We start from the raw sequence: 17,119 nt of genomic DNA, 5'->3' as shown, positions 1-17,119 counted from the left end.
GTTTATTTCCTTAGACAAAAATCTGATGTATTTCAAACTTTTAAGAAATGGAAATACTTGGTTGAAAATGAGACTGGTAAGAAATTAAAATGTCTCAGATCTGATAATGGTGGTGAGTATTGTAGTCATGAATTTGAAGATTATTGCTCCACTAATGGTATTCGTAGACAAAAAACTGTTCCAAGGACTCCACAGGAAAATGGAGTGGCTGAACGCATGAATAGGACTATAATGGAGCGTGCAAGGAGCATGAGGTTGCATGCTAGGTTCCCCTTACACATGTGGGTGGAGGCTATCAATACTGTAGTATATTTGATTAATAGAGGTCCCTCTACTCCTTTGGGCTGTGGTATTCCAGAGGAAGCATGAACTGGTAAGAAGGTGAGTTATTCTTTTCTCAAGACCTTCGGTTGTGAAGCTTTTGCTCATATAGACTCTGAAAATAGAACCAAGCTAGAAGCTAAATCAAAGAAATGTGTCTTCTTTGGATATGGCATTAATGAATTTGGCTATAGGCCTTGGGATTTTGAAAATCATAAAATTATAAGCCGGGATGTCATATTCAATGAAAAAGTGTTGTACAAAGATCTGTTGCAGCAACATGAGAAGAAAGAAGATGATTATGTAGTGCTGGATGATACTCCAAAAGATGATGTTCCAGCCATTCCTCATGATGTGCAACAACTGCAACAACAAATACCACACACACCAGCGAATGTTAGATGACCAACAAGGCCAATTAGACCTCCACAAAGGTTTTCTCCCTCTTTGTATTCTATTTTACTTACTGATGCTGGTGAACCTGAAAGTTATGATGAAGCTGTGCAGGTGGATACTAAGATTCAGTGGGAGTCTGCAATGAAAGATGAAATGGACTCTTTGCTGAAAAATAACACACGGGATTTGTGCAATTTGCTTGCAGGTAAAAAGGCTTTACAGAATAAATGGGTTTACAGGTTGAAAGAAGAGGAAGGAGGTAAGAAAAGATTTAAGGCCAGGTTAGTTGTAAAAGGATTTGCATAGAAAAAGGGAATTGATTTTGATGAGATATTTTCTCTTGTTGTTAAAATGACTTCTATTCGTACTGTTTTAATTCTTGTGGCTACTGAAGATTTTCATTTAGAGAAAATGGATGTTAAAACAACCTTTCTTCATGGTGATTTGGATGAAGAAATATATATGGCTCAGCCACAGGGTTTTGAGGTCAAAGTTAAGGAGAACTTAGTGTGCAAATTGAAGAAAAGTTTATATGGCTTGAAGCAAGCACCTCGACAATGGTATCTAAAATTTGACAGTTTTATGCATGAGCATGGATATAATAGGTGTCATTCAGATTACTATGTTTATTTTAAGAGGTTGGATGATGATAGCTACATTATTTTATGTTTATATGTTGATAATATGCTCGTAGCTGGGTCTAACATGGATCATATTAAGGGGCTGAAATGCCAATTAGCACATGCATTTGCTATGAAGGATTTGGGGGCAGCAAAAAAAATCCTCGGTATGAATATTTGCAAAGATAGGAAGAACAGAACATTGATGCTATCTCAAGCTGATTATGTTGATAAGGTGCTGCAACGTTTCTCTATGGAGAATGCTAAAGCTATCAGCACACCTTTACCTGGTCATTTGAAATTGACTAAAGAGATGTGTCCCAAGACACAGGAAGAGGAGGATAAGATGTCCAAGGTACCATATGCTTCAGCTGTAGGAAGTTTGATGTATGCTATGGTATGCACTAGGCCAGATATTGCACATGCAGTGGGAGTTGTTAGCAGGTATATGAGTCATCCAGGTTTTGAGCATTGGAATGCTGTCAAGTGGATTCTCAGATATTTGAGAGGAACATCCAATAAGTGTTTACACTTTGGGGGCTCTACTACTGATTTACAAGGCTATGTTGACTCAGATTTGGCTGGGGATATTGATACCAGGCGGAGTACTACAGGTTATGTCTTTACTGTTGGTGGGGTAGCCGTGAGCTGGGTTTCTAGACTACAGAAGATTAATGCTCTCTCCACTACAGAGGCAGAGTATGTTGCTGCTACAGAGGCAGCCAAAGAGATGATATGGCTTCAATTCTTCTTGGAATAATTGGGACATCCTTAGAAGGATAATTATTTGTTCACAGATAGTCAGAGTGCCATTCATCTTGCTAAGAATTCAGCTCTGCATTCTAAGACCAAACACATACAGTTGCGGTACCATTTCATTCGATCAGTTTTGGAGGATGGACAGTTAAAGCTGGAGAAGATACCTACCAATGAAAATCCAGCAGATATGTTGACAAAGGTTGTAACAAGGGAGAAGCTGAACTCCTCTTCAGCTTCAGTTGGTCTTTTAGACTAAATGTGAATAAAAGAACAACAGAGTCCAGGGTGGTTTGATCCTGTGGGAGCCCCATGCGGTAGTTGTATTGTTACAAGATCAGTCTCCAAGTGGGAGATTGTTGTTTAGTGTGGAGCCTGATCAGTCCCCAAGTGGGAGATTGTTAGATTGTGGTGACTGATCAGGAAAGTACTGTAGATACTTCATAAATAGTGGGGTTCGGGGCATCGGCCCAAAAATAAAATAAAATTGGAAGTAGCCGACATGGTAGCCGACATATTATGGCCGACATATGGCCGACATGTTATAACCCTAAAGCGGTTTAATACTTGTATAAAAAGGGCTTAGGGTTGGGTATTTTTCATATGTGGTGATACGAAATTGGTTCTTGCGGCGGTATTGAGCTATAAGGGATTACAGATTGTAATCAGGTTGTAATCACTGGATTGTAATAAGATCGGACTTGCTGTTTGGTGGACGTAGCCCAGGGATTGGGTGAACCACGTTAAATCTTGGTGCCTTGTGTTTATTTCTATGTGTTCTATTATTTTCTATTATTGGTTATATTTGCATGTAGTTTTTATTTCTATCCATGGTTTTTCCTAACATAGTTAAGCCACATGTCAACTGGTCAAGCAATTAATTATAGTATTGGTCCAACCTTGGAAGAGTAAACCAAATCTATAGAAAATATGAACAAAAATTGATTTAAGTTATGTTTAGGTACATACATGATCTAAGAACATGTCCCTAACTTGGAAAGATCCCATTTCATCATACATAACTGTTGAAGATGAAAACTCCATGATTTACATGAAACTGGTTGAAAATCAATAATCGATGAAAATAATGATATGTCCCAACTCTAGATGAATTAAGACTTTCCCTCTTAACTATAGGTATTATTTTAGGTTCTCTTTAATATCCTAAATTTTCAAAGGCTGATATATTAAGGATCAAAAAATAGACTATGCACTAATAGTATGCAAAAAATAGAAAATACAGCTCTAATGGCAAGGTAAAACAACTTTAATTTCAACACGATTGTGATGTGCCCACTATTAGGGTTAGTTTGGGATAAATAATACCTACAAAATAATGGTTAGAATCACAATAATAACAAACAAACTATATTATTCTACCTTATAATTTAACTCCAATCTTAAAGATGTCTCCAGATCAGGCTTCCTAGCTCATAGTTGCCTCATCATCTTCTCAGAAGCCCACCCCTTAAGATTCCCCTTGGATGGCTATCCTCTATCCAAGGCTACTCACATATGCATATGTTGAAAATATCAAAATATTTTGGCACATCGATGATTGGCGATAGCAAACAATGGAGATCTTAATATCTACATGCTCCATGCTTTGATATTGATTCTTGTCCATGGTGCACAATGTAGATCTCAATATCTCACATGCTCCATGCTTCAAGTTCACATTAATTCTTGGCCATGGTGGACAATGGAGATCTTAATATCTCCATGCTCCATGCTCTAAGTCTCATCAATATCCATTGTGTTAACCCGATCAGCTAACACTATATTATCCACAAGTATGATTCATAAATATAAATAAATACATAAACATTATTGAACAAATATAATCCATAAACATACCTTTCTTACCTTCTTCTTTTCCAAGAGTCACATTCTTTTATAATACAAATCCTTTGAAAAGTCACAACACTTCATAGCTAAAATCCTTTGGAAAAATCTCAATACTTTATAATCACAATATTTTTGAAGAGTCACCACTATTCATAATTATGACCCTTTCAAAGGCTCACATCCTTTCAATATCATTGATACCTTTTCAAAAAGTCACTTCCTTATTTTATTCATATTACTTTCCTCTTCCATTTTTCCTTTTTGAACTCCTCTCTTCTCCTTTTTTTTCTCTAAAATAAACTCTCCTCCCTTTTTGTATTTTAATATTAAGGAGTCATGTCTATTTGTTAAACCTCTCTTAAATTTTCATTATATTTAGTTAATTTATATTATTCTATGTTATACTATTTATTTAATAACTTATTTGTATTTATTATTATTTATTCTAAAATTCTATTTAGAAAGTTAACATACTTTCTACAATATTCTCTTGTGTATTTAATTTTATTTCTTTATTTATTCATTGAAAATTTACTATTTTTAATTATTTAAAATATCATACTAAATATTATTTCATTAATAATGTAGATTAAATAATAATAATTTACTAGTTATATATTTTAGTATTAGTTTTAATATAACTTTATTATCATTATTTATTTAATATCATTGTATTATCTAATTATTATTAAAATTCTATCTTAAAATGAGGATATGCCAAGAATCCATCCAATCCTTAAGATCTCATAGGAGAAGGCTCAGAAACATGTCTCAAACACATCCCTAATCTTACAAACCATAACTCCACAAACTCAAGGATGAAGCCCCTACATACAGGATTGTTGACTTCCTAGGATGCTCCTACATCAAGAACATACCCTATCAAAAAAATAAAAAAGTATACAATCATAGCCTAATTCCAAAACTCTATGTAAACCATTACATAATTAATAGCCAAGAAGACCCTTTGATTGTAGACTTAGCATTTCTTATCTAAGTCCTATAGTGAAAGTAACTTTTAAATATGAATCACTCCCTTTTCCCCTTGCAAAGGGGAAATATGTTTATCAAAATTGAATTTTGCATTAAGAAATCTAGAATCACCAGTCAAAGACAGGGGAGTTAATTAAAAACCCATATCCAAAACTTAAACACACTATACCAATTTTTTACTAATAATGCACATTTAACTTCAATTGGTGAAGTCAATGCAGATAATAAAGAAGAATAAATGAACAAACTCTTCAAAAATTGTGTTGAAAATAAATGTCAAGTAAAGTAGATCTAACAAAAATGAAAGGTATATTAAAGGGAAATTTTACTTAAGAACAAAGGGGATGTTAACAATCGAGTAGAAGGGTAAAAGATAATGCAATCAATTCAAACATTTGAGGTTCTAGTATAAAATTGGGTGAGTGATAATTGAAAATACATGATCATGTATTAATGACCATCTAAAAAATAATATCAACACGAGCTTCCTCAAAACAAAACCAACCAAAACTTCATCAGAACTCCATACCAACTAATAAAAACATAGTAACCTCCCTTTGTTATTTTCATACCAGCATATTTGCATCATAAAACTTTAGCATCAAAGCTAGATGGAAATAACCTAAACAAAAAAATTATAACAACAGTACGATAACTTATATTCATTCAAAACTGAGAAATTCAGAAGAGATCCCAAATTGGAAACTTTGTAAAAGGATTTCTAATTAATCATTTCTAACATGATTTCTTTGAGACAAAATTTTTGACAGTGTGCAAATATTAAGAAGGAGGAATGGAATTAATAGGAAAGACTTCATATTGCACTATCTTCCACGAATAGTTCCTTAAACAAATGCTTCCATCTCAAAATACTATGATGGGGAATGCAAAGAAAGGAATTTGAAAATGTAAACAAAAAATCATATATATGTAAACTAGGGTATACCACTTTTATAAATGTAATAATATAGGACTTAAGTCCTATGCAAGATTGGAGGTCTTCTTCTATGTTATTTCCTTCTAGTGCTTAGTTGAACGAAGATTCTGAAAACTTGATGTCTCTTTTTATTTTTATTTAATATACATGATAAGGCCTTGGCCGATTATTGATCAAAAAATTATTCATACAAGTGTATTTTATTTCATATTCTAGATACTTAGATATCTTATTATTGTTTATTTTAAATTTGATATTTTTATTTAATAAAAAAATACTTTATTTTGATTATTTTAGTTATTAAAAAATAGAGAGAAAAATTGTATATTGAAAAAATAATATTGATAAAATATTTATTTAATTTTTAATATTAGAAAATCTAAAATTTAAGTTTATTTAAATTAATTAAATAAATTATAGATTTTTTATGAAAATAAAATATTAAGAAACTATTTATTTAATTATTCATATAAATAATAATCTTAAGCTTAGCATATAAAGTTTTTCAAATATTATTATAATATATTTTTTAAATGTAAAGATTTTCAAGTATTATTATAATTTATTTTTTAAATATAAAAATATCATCATTGCATTTATATTTTTCTATTTTATTCATTCAAATATATTATTTTAACTAGAAGGAGATTTTGATTTATAAATTTAATACTTTATTTGATTAATACATGTCTTTTTACAAAAAAATAAAAAGTTTTAAGTTTTATACAATTAATTTTTATCTATTATGCTCTTATTTTATATAATATTATTATTTATTTGAATTTTCAAATTGATTAATTAGAAAGATAAAGTTAAAAATAAAAACATATCTTTTCTATTAATGAAATTTTTTTGGATATTTTCTTTTAAATAATTTAATACAAAAATTTATTTTTTATGATAATAAAAATATTGAAAAAATATTTTTAAAAAAATTTATAAGAAAAAATAATCTTTACTTTAGTATACTAAGTTTGTTTAAATTGAATTAATAAAAAATGGTGATCAAAGCGAATAAGTATTCTTATGCGAAAAAATAGAAATCGTAAATGAACAATCAAGAAAACCTAAAGGGGTAATATATAGAAACTAACCAATGAATCCAATCAAAATTAGGGCAAAAAATTAGTAGGTTCATCATCTGCTAATTGCTAGGATTAGGTTCAAAATCCTGGCCTCTACACAAGAAGCAAGATAGAAACCAAAAAGTATGAATAGAGTTGAGACTTTTGGATCTTTAGTTCTATGTTATGTAGCTAAGGATAAGGAAAACCTCAAAGCTGAAAATGAACAAAGCAATATACATGAAATTAAAGAAAGTGAATGGCGCCAGGTAAGAAGGAAAACCAAATACTCAAATAGATGAACTCAAGTGGAAACATCTTCACATCAAAAGAAAGAAGACAACTAGCTAGAAAATCAAAAGACATACTTTAGAAAAACAAAGTATGCAAAGTATTTGGGATTAGAAAATCCTTTCCCATTGGCCCTAAAAAATTGAGTACATACTTAGAGCCTAATCAAAGTAGAGACATTGTTAAATCTTTGTCTCCTTTCGAATGCCCTAAAGCCTAATTCCCTCCCCATAGAAAATAAACAAAATTTTTTGAGGATTAGAAACATGGATTTAGAACAAACAAATCCTCAAAAATAGATAATCAGAGTCAACAAGAAGATATTATCATAAAAGGAATAGATTCAATTAGAAATGATGGCATGACTATTTAGACCTAAGAGCATATGTATGTCCTGGAATGGTCCTGAAGAACTCAATTAAAAACTAGTAGAAAGCCTTAAAAAGATCTATGAAATCCACGTAAGTATTGCTAATTATTCTAAGAAATTATTATATCTACATTGTGGAAGTAAAAATATTAGGAATGAATTGGTTTCTATTTAAAATTATTTTTACAAAGGGTATCCTATTAACTTTATAGCATGAGAAACAAATTATAATGAACAAAATAGTAAGAAAATCAATGCCTTAAAATGATATGAACACAATAATGTTCCTCATGAATCTCAAACTACTGATTAAAATTGGGAATTCTTTAGGAAAATTAGGGGGGATTGATTCTAATTTCAAAACATCCAATAGCATTAAATTTTTAGTGAACACTGAGCTAGGGAAAAATGAACTTAAATCAAAGAAGATCATTACAAATAGATCATTATATAAACTAAGTTTCAAAAATTTTGAAGGAGAAATTAAAGGTATGGTCAAACTAGATCTTACAATGGAAACATATCTCACAAATATTAAAGAGGTTCCAATAAACATCACTAAATGGAGGAAAAGAACAAAGGTATTGAAAGAATTGAAGGATGATATCCCAGAGCTAAGAAAAAATAGAAAGGACTATAAAGAAACAACAATAGAAGGGAGGATAGTGGGATAGAAAATACATGCAGAAGAAAGAAAATCAACAATGCAAAGAATAATACAAAGTGAATTGAAGATATTGGAAGAAATATAAAAGAGATCAAATGATAGTCAAAACAATTAGTTTAAATGATCAAAACTCAAAGAATGTGAGGCTTGAAAAAGAGAGAATAATGTATTAGAAGAGGTTGAATTTAGAATACAAAATTTAAATAGAATGTCCCATGATATCTTACTTTTAAAAGATTATATTGAAGATAAAATCATAGTAGGAGAAAAAATACATAATGATCATGGGAAAATGGTACTACAAGACCAGAAAGAAGAGATGAAGAAAGAATCAAGCAATAAAGAAGTAGAGGAAAGTTTGCTAGGGGAAAGCAATAAAGATGGATCAACGATAGAAATTAGATTAGGAGATGATCAAAACAAAAAGAAATATTATCAATAAAATCCCATAGCAAAAAATATTAGTACACCAAAACACAGTAAAGTGATTAGTGCAAAAAAAGGAAAAAAAAAGCCATTACAAAGAAGGAAAATGTCCAAAAATGATAAATGACAATAATAATAGGGCTCAAATAGAATCTCTCAAGAGTGAAACAAAAAAAAAAGGATACAAGGAAATTAAAAAGTCGGGGAGAATATAGAAAATTAGGAATAACGATTCTTGATTCCAATAGCTACATTAGCCTAGTGGAGTAATATTACAATCTAGAAAAAATCAAAGAAAAAGAGTTATAAATTCTCGAAAACACTCACGAATGAGAGATATCTCTTTGGAGAGGGACACAAAGAAGAACAACTAAAAACTAAGAATATTAAGGAACTCTTAATACCAATAGAAGTAGCAGCATACATTAAAGTAATAGATCCAAAAGAACTAATAAACTTCAAGGAATAGAGGACAAAAAAAATCAAAATGGAAATATCCAGATATGGGAGGATTTTTCGGTTTTGAATGACATAAATCAAACAAGTGAGAAAGAGGAGGTCAAAGAGATGGAACAACAACTTGAAGAGAATAAGGAACAAAACATAGATGAAAAGGAACTAGACGATTGGATCTTTAAGGAGATAATAGAAGAAGAAGAGATTGAGGAAGAAGGAAGAAACTCAATCAACATAAATTATGATCTCCACTGATTGGAAAATCTACACATTTCTATTAATCAGGAAGGTTTTAAAACTTTGAATAGTGGCAAATAGAATATGAATAGAGAAAGGAAATCACTGAGGGAATTAAAAGAGGTTGATAGGCAAGCTAAGGAACAAAAAAAAGATATTCTAAATTCTAAATGCAAGGAAGGGGAAGAACCTTCCCATAGCTCAATGAGTATTACAACTTGGAATGTTAGGGGTTTGAATGCTCCTAGCAAGAAACACTTATTAATGTGTAACCTTGCCTTATTTGAATCACACCTTATATTAATTGAGAAAACCAAATTGAATAAAGGAGACAAATTAGAAAAGAATTTGGGAAAGTGGAGAACAGTAATCAAGGAATCAAATGGGGAACTGAGAGGATTAGTAATTGTTGAGAATTCATGAAAGGTAGGCTTAATATTATAGAAACAAATAACAATTGGATGGGATGCAAAGTTTTAACCTATAAATACAATCTTCAAATAATCCTAATCAATGTTTATGGACCTACACAGATAATACACAAGAAAAAATTATGGGACAAAATCATTTTTTTAATGGAAAATTACCCTAAATAAAATCTTGTCATTGGAGGAGACATTAACGTAATACTGAACTTAGAAGAAATTTATGGGGGAGCTCAAATGATTACATGAGAAACTATGGATTTCAGAGAATTGGTTGGGAAGAAAAAATAATTGGAAATTCAAACTAACAATGGAATATTAACCTGGAATAACAAAAGAAAAGACTTTGGTTATATAGTAGAAAAACTTGATAGATTATTCTTTAAAGGAGATTTAAGAAACATGTATCTAGCAATTCAAGCAACCATTTAGCCTATAGTTGGTTTAGATCACTACCTTGTTAGAATAGAATTAGTAGAACCTAATAAACCATCTAGGAACTTAATACAAGAGCATCTTGGGATTTTTATGCAATCCTACATGTTTACAAGGATTTTGGCTTAAATTTGTGGAGTTTGGTAGATATCGATGTTTGGCGTGGTCTATGGAACTCAACATGATCTATGAAACTCGACATGGTCTTTAGAACTTGGCATGGCCTGGGAGATCAACAATGCTTGGGAATTTACTGGTGTTCAGCTTGGTTTTATTAATACTTGGTTTCATCTTACTTTCTATTGGTGTCAATTTGTCTGTGAGCTAACTTTTGGCATTTAATTTATGTGTGAGTATTTAATTTAGTGTTGTAGCTGACTTGTGGCTTGACCTAAATTTAATGTAAAGGATTTAATATAGTTTTTAATGAGTTGGGCTGACTTGTGGCTTAGTTGGGTATAAGTAAGGGGTCTTGTAGAGTCTTTGGGAAGGATTCATTCTAGCTTGGAGAAGGGGATATAGTGTGGATGTGAATTTTGAAGAGCTAAGGTTGTGGCTTGAGAACTAGAGGATTGCTTGGTGGACTTAAGGGTACAAGTGTAAATTCTTTTTTTTTTTCTTATCTAGTTGTGAATCTAGACTAGCTAGATCTTTTAGGATCTTACAAAATTGGTATTGTAATTGTTGTTTGTATTTGGCCCTAACCTAGAAGGACTTATACTTGGGCATATTGCATGTAATTAGTTATTTTATGAATAAAGAAGTTGTTTTTTGGTATCAAAACTTGCATTAGTTTTTATTTGTTAGATTATTTCTATTATATGGTTATTTTTTGGGGGTTTGGACATTTCCTTTGGGGATTCTCTTGCCTTGCACTACATCAAGTGGTATCACAACATAGTTGTTCCTGAGTGTGTAGATAGATTGCCAAAGTTGTGGCACTTTGTACCAACATCTTGGGTTGCATAAGGTTGATCTTGCTGCTAATTGATCTTTTGGATTGGTGGGTTTGTTGCTTAGGGTTCCAAAATTCTTGAAAAATTCCTCTAAGAAGATTGGACCCTAGGAAAATTGATGATCTTAGTGATATTGTGGAAGAAAAGGATCTCAAAGAAGATAAGAGTAGACTTCACATCTAAGATTGCATTGACAAAAAGTTACATGATTATTGAAATTGTGAGTGCTTTAGGTGGTGTACCTATGCATGTGGGTACTATATGTGTGAATATACCACCAATGCTAAAACACACACACTTCAACACGGTCTTTATTTGTGGATTCTTTTCGAAATGAACATTGCACTGTTCATCCGAAAATCAGCCGGCAAGGCGACCTGTTGCCTTCTATCTAAGGGATTTTGCTTGTTAGATATCCTCAAATTTGAGGTGTTAAGCAACCAAACCCTCTAAGAATGAAATATTTAAAGAAATGCAACTAATCTATATGAGAATGCAGATTAATCTAGAATGGAGTATGCACATTTAATCTAAGAATATGTAAAAGAAAACTATGCTAAAATGTATGCATATTATGCTAAATGAGATTAAACTAGACAATGAATATGAAAGTAATGTGCTCAAATGAATGCACAATCTAGCAGAAATTCATTGCAAATTCTCATTCAACCTTGCCTAATATGAAGAAATGAGAGTCTCTTAAATAGACTTCTTGGAATCCATCAACAGTTGAGATCGATTTCAATCAACAGTCAGGATTAAAGGTGAAGTTCAGTCATAAAGGGAGATTCCCAAATTAAAGGGAGTTAACTGATTTAATTTTAGTGGAAAAATGAGTTAATTGATTCAATTTGAGTAGAAAAAGGAGTTAACTGATTTAATTCCTTTTTTATCAATAGTGAACTGGAAATTTCTCTTTTTGAACTGAAGAGAGATTTTGGTGTGATATTTAATATAATAAAATGAGATATATTCTCATAATTACCTTTTCTATTTAATTAAATAATCTTTTAATTAATAAGAGATACTTTTCTTATTTAATTGAATAACTTTGTTTAATTAATTAGAAGTAAGTACTCCATTTAATTAAATAATTTCATTTAATTAATTAAAATAGGAACATTTATTAAATGAAATAAATTTAATTCCATAGTACATTAGCCTTAAGATATAATTTAATTTAATTAAAGTATAAATACTTAATAATTGAATTGAATATTAATCAATAGGTTTAATGTGACTAATATGAGTAAATACTATAGGAATTAAATAATAAGCATGATGAATGCAGATTAGGGTTTTCTACATCTGACAATTAAGTCAAGTAGCGAGTAGCAGAATAAGAATTGCCTCTTAGAATAGGTCTTTAGGATTCGTCAGAAATAGACCAGAATGGGTTGAGTTGAAAATGAGCCAATTTTGAGGTATTACATTTTTCCCCTCTCTGAATGAATGTACAAGAAGCACGTTTAAGTCAAAGATAATTAGAAAGCATGATGCAAACATTAGATTGATTCTGAAGTTGATTAGACAGAGACCAATTGATAAACCTTTTAGGACCATCTCTAGAACAGAGCTTAATCCTAAGGGATCCAAGTAGAGCACTTAGATACCTAATATTGATAGCATTTAGAAGATTATCTCTAGAATGGAGCTTAACCTTCAAGGATCCTGATAGAACACCTAGATACCTTAGATTGACAGCATTTATAAGATTATCTCCAAAATAGAGCTTAACCTTCAAGGATCTAGATAGAACACCTAGATACCTGAGATTGATAGCATTTAGAAGATTATCTCCAGAATGGAGCTTAACCTTCAAGGATCCAGATAGAACACCTAGATGCGTGAGATTGAAATAATTTAAAAGATTATCTCCAGAACAGAGCTTAACCTTCAAGGATCCAGATAGAACACCGAGATACCTAAGATTGATAAAAGATAACAAGGTCCAATCATGAGTCCTAGAATCATCCCCAGAATGAAGCTTGATCCTCAGGAGTCAGGGTTTAGACTGTCCTAATACCTATCCATCAAAATTTGAGAAGAGTTGTTATAAGGTTGATCAATTGATGAAAAGATAAGATAGATGGCAAAGATGCTAGATAGAAGGGAACAAGATGCCTTGAGTGATGAGGACATGAGATGGGAACGAGATGCCCCAAGCAATAAGTATTCAATGATGTAATCATCCTACCCCCTCAGGAGTGAAATCAAAATATGACACACTAGAAATATGATGTGAAGTAGTATATCAAATTTGAGATTCAACAAAATTTAGAAGAGATCATAATGATCTAAAGAAAAGATGAAGAGATCAGAACAATCGAAAGAAGATTCAAGGTTGATTTGAAATGATTGCAAAGTCGCAAAGACCAAGTTTGACCAAAAGTTGATCAGATATAGCCACAGTTGACTTGAGTTGACTATTTTCAAAATAAAATTTAAAAACATGGAGAATATAGAAATGAATGGATTCCAAGTATCACAAAGTATCAAAAAGATTATCTCCAGACCAGAGCTTAACCTTCAAGGATCTAGATAGAACACCTAGATACTTGAGACTGATAGCATTTAGAAGATTATCTCCAGAATGGAGCTTAACCTTCAAGGATCCAGATAGAACACCTAGATACCTGAGATTGAAAGCATTTAAAAGATTATCTCCAAAACAGAGCTTAACCTTCAAGGATCCAGATAGAACACCTAGATACCTAAGATTGATAAAAGATAACAAAGTCCAATCATGAGTCTTAGAATCATCCCTAGAACGAAGCTTGATCCTCAAGAGTTGGGGTTTAGACTGTCCTAATACCTATCCATCAAACTTTGAGAAGAGTTGTTATAAGGTTGATCAATTGATGAAAAGATAAGATAGATGGAAAAGATGCTAGATAGAAGGGAAAAAGATGCCTTGAGTGATGAGGACATGAGATGGGAAGAAGATGCCCCAAGAAATAAGTATTCAATGATGTAATCATCTTGCCCCCTCAGGAGTGAAATCAAAAGATGACACACCAGAAATATGATGTGAAGTAGTATATCAAATTTGAGATTCAACAAAATTTAGAAGAGATCATAATGATCTAAAGAAAAGTTGAAGAGATCAGAACGATCGAAAGAAGATTCAAGGTTGATTTGAAATGATTGCAAAGTCACAAAGACCAAGTTTGACCAAAAGTTGATCAGATGTAGCCATAGTTGACTTGAGTTGACTATTTTCAAAATAAATTTTAAAAACATGGAGAATGTAGAAATGAATGGATTCCAAGAATCACAAAGTATCAAAAAGATTTGGGCTGCACAAGCATTCGATCGCGTTGGTCCCCAAAATTTTAAAATGCATTTTTGAGGCTCTTAAGTGTGTCAAATTTTGAATTTGATCTCAAAAATGGATCCAAAACGATCTAATTAGCTAGGGGTGTGATTTTTGCGCAAATTTGAGCACTTTGAAAAATTGAGTCAACAACTATATAAGCGCTCGAGGGGTCATTTTCAATTCATTTGTGCATTTGTCTTCTATTGATTTGAGCTCTGAGAGAGACATGGTAGTTAGTATGAGACATCATCAATTTGAGCGCTCTAGACATCACAGTCACCTAATAGACTATGGACCACCAGTGAGTCATCAAGTCCCTTCCTTCATACTTTTTTTTTCATGCATTTCGAGGTCATTTATTGCACATTTTAGCATGTTTTAGGATTGTCAATTTGGTCTTCGCGGGAGACCAATCTCTTCTTGTGCAAAGATCTTCTTTCTTCGTGTGAAGAAACAAGGTGCACTATTTCTTCGCACGCAGCCAAAGCATCTTCACGCGAGATGAATTAGGTTTCACGCGAAGATTGAGTTTCTTCATGTGAGGCAATTCATGTCTTATGTGAGAATTTATTTTCTCACGTGGACAACTCTTTTTTAGCGTGATCAATTATTTTTTCGCATGAATACGAGAATCTTCATGCGAAGAAATAATTAACCATGAAATTTCATGATAGTTATGCTTAAAAAATTTCTTTTCACACTCAAAATTTGCATTTTAATTGGTTTTGGTGTATAATTTCTACTTGATAATAATCATTTTGTTTGTTGTATTTTGTTTGTGCATGAAGGAGGTCTTCGGTGATGTTTCATTCAGATCACACTATCTGCCATATGAAGAGTTATTACAGAGTCTTGATGATGTAGATCGAGCTCACATTGCTCGATTGGGTTTGTCCTCTCTATGTCAAATTCCAGCCATGATGGTAAATCATGGCTTACTCACAGCTTTGGTGGAGCATTTCCATTCAGAGACGAACACCTTCCACTTTTTGATGGGCAAGATGACCATCATTCTAGAGGACATTTGGAGGATTCTGAGGATTTCTTTTCATGGCACTTAGGTCATCTATGATACAATGCCCCAAGCAGGGATAGAGGCATTATCTATTGTGTTCGGGAGAGAGTTACCAAGGGCCAGAGCCATCAGCTGGGATGAGTTGATGCATACCTATGGACCCTCACATAGGCTAGCATCCATGCTGGGTATATTCCTAAGTTGCTTCTTATGTCCTGATAGAGGATAACATGGGTTAGAGTGTAGATGGGGTGCCATGCTTCGTAAGATGCTGGAGGCACCAAAGATATTCAGGTGGGGTCAGTGCATGTTGGCCCACCTTTTCCATGAGATGCACGAGGTCATCTTCCATGAGAAGAAGACCATGGCAGTAGGGGTATATGTTTTATAGATCTGGGCCTAGGAGCATCTTTCTGTATGTCGGCCAATTTTTGAGGATGCCAGAGAGCCTATGGAGCCCTACATATGCAAATATCGAGGGAATATTACCCAGGCCCACCTAGGTAAGACTGAGAAATGGAGGACACATCTTGATGAACTGGTGTCCATTGTATGGTGACCCTAGAGAGAGACAAAGGATTGGGATGATGCCCCCAAAGAGTTGTCATGGATGTTTAGTTCTCGATCTCTGGCGGGCATGACAACATCAGTTATACAAACATTTGCTATTTCACGAGTGTGGTGGCATTATGGTTGTTCTTAGGACATTTCACATCAGTATTATGCCTATGCCACGGTGTAGAAGGACGTTGAGCAAGGATGGCCTCCACGGATAGATCTAGGGTGATCCATGATAGATATCTATAGTCTAGCTGTTTTTTAGTGGGACTACCTACCAGAGGTAGTAGATGTAGGGATGACGCCTGTATATCAGGCATTTTTTATCATCCATCTGTTCCCATGCTTCATAGATCCACTAGGGATGGCAAGGCAGGTACATAGATAAGTGCCCCAGCAGTAGCAGGCACAACCACAGCCGCTAGGTCAGCCATAGATTCTACCACAATTTCAACATCGATTATAGTAGATTCCTATTCCCCCACGTCAAATGGGATCAAACCTAGGTGCTGGGGTAGTGGGGCAGGACATAGTAGATGGCAAAGGTAGAGGATAGAGGAGTAGGCCCCACAGTAGGAGGGTCCACAGCAGCAGGTACCTCCACAACCACAGATACGTCCACAGTAGCAAGCACCAAAGATGGTAAATGAGGACATGCTAAATCAGCTGGTGGGTGGCATGCAGGACATGGTGCAACACTATCGAGAGTGAGTTCATTAGGCCTCTGATAGTTGGGAGAGTTGCACATTATAGTGGCGGTCTGGGATGCACAGCTGCTAGAGCGATAGTGGGACATTAATCTTTGGAGAGAGCACACTGAGATGTCAGAACAGAGATTAGAACTAGTGTAGGATGAGATCTACTTCCAGTCAGCTCGAGAAACATATTACAATGTTGGTTACACTAGTGTCATGCCTCATGAAACACTTCATGTGTAGTAATATTCTCAGTATGCACGAGAGTTTGGGGGTGTATGACCTCCTATCAGGCCAGATATGCCACCGCCGCCTCTGCCACCTACTACCCCTA

Source organism: Cupressus sempervirens, chromosome 2 (genome assembly GCF_028749045.1).
Source record: "Cupressus sempervirens isolate cs-2001-9-10 chromosome 2, ASM2874904v1, whole genome shotgun sequence".
Lineage (NCBI taxonomy): Eukaryota > Viridiplantae > Streptophyta > Pinopsida > Cupressales > Cupressaceae > Cupressus > Cupressus sempervirens.
Note: the sequence above shows the minus strand (reverse complement) of the source record.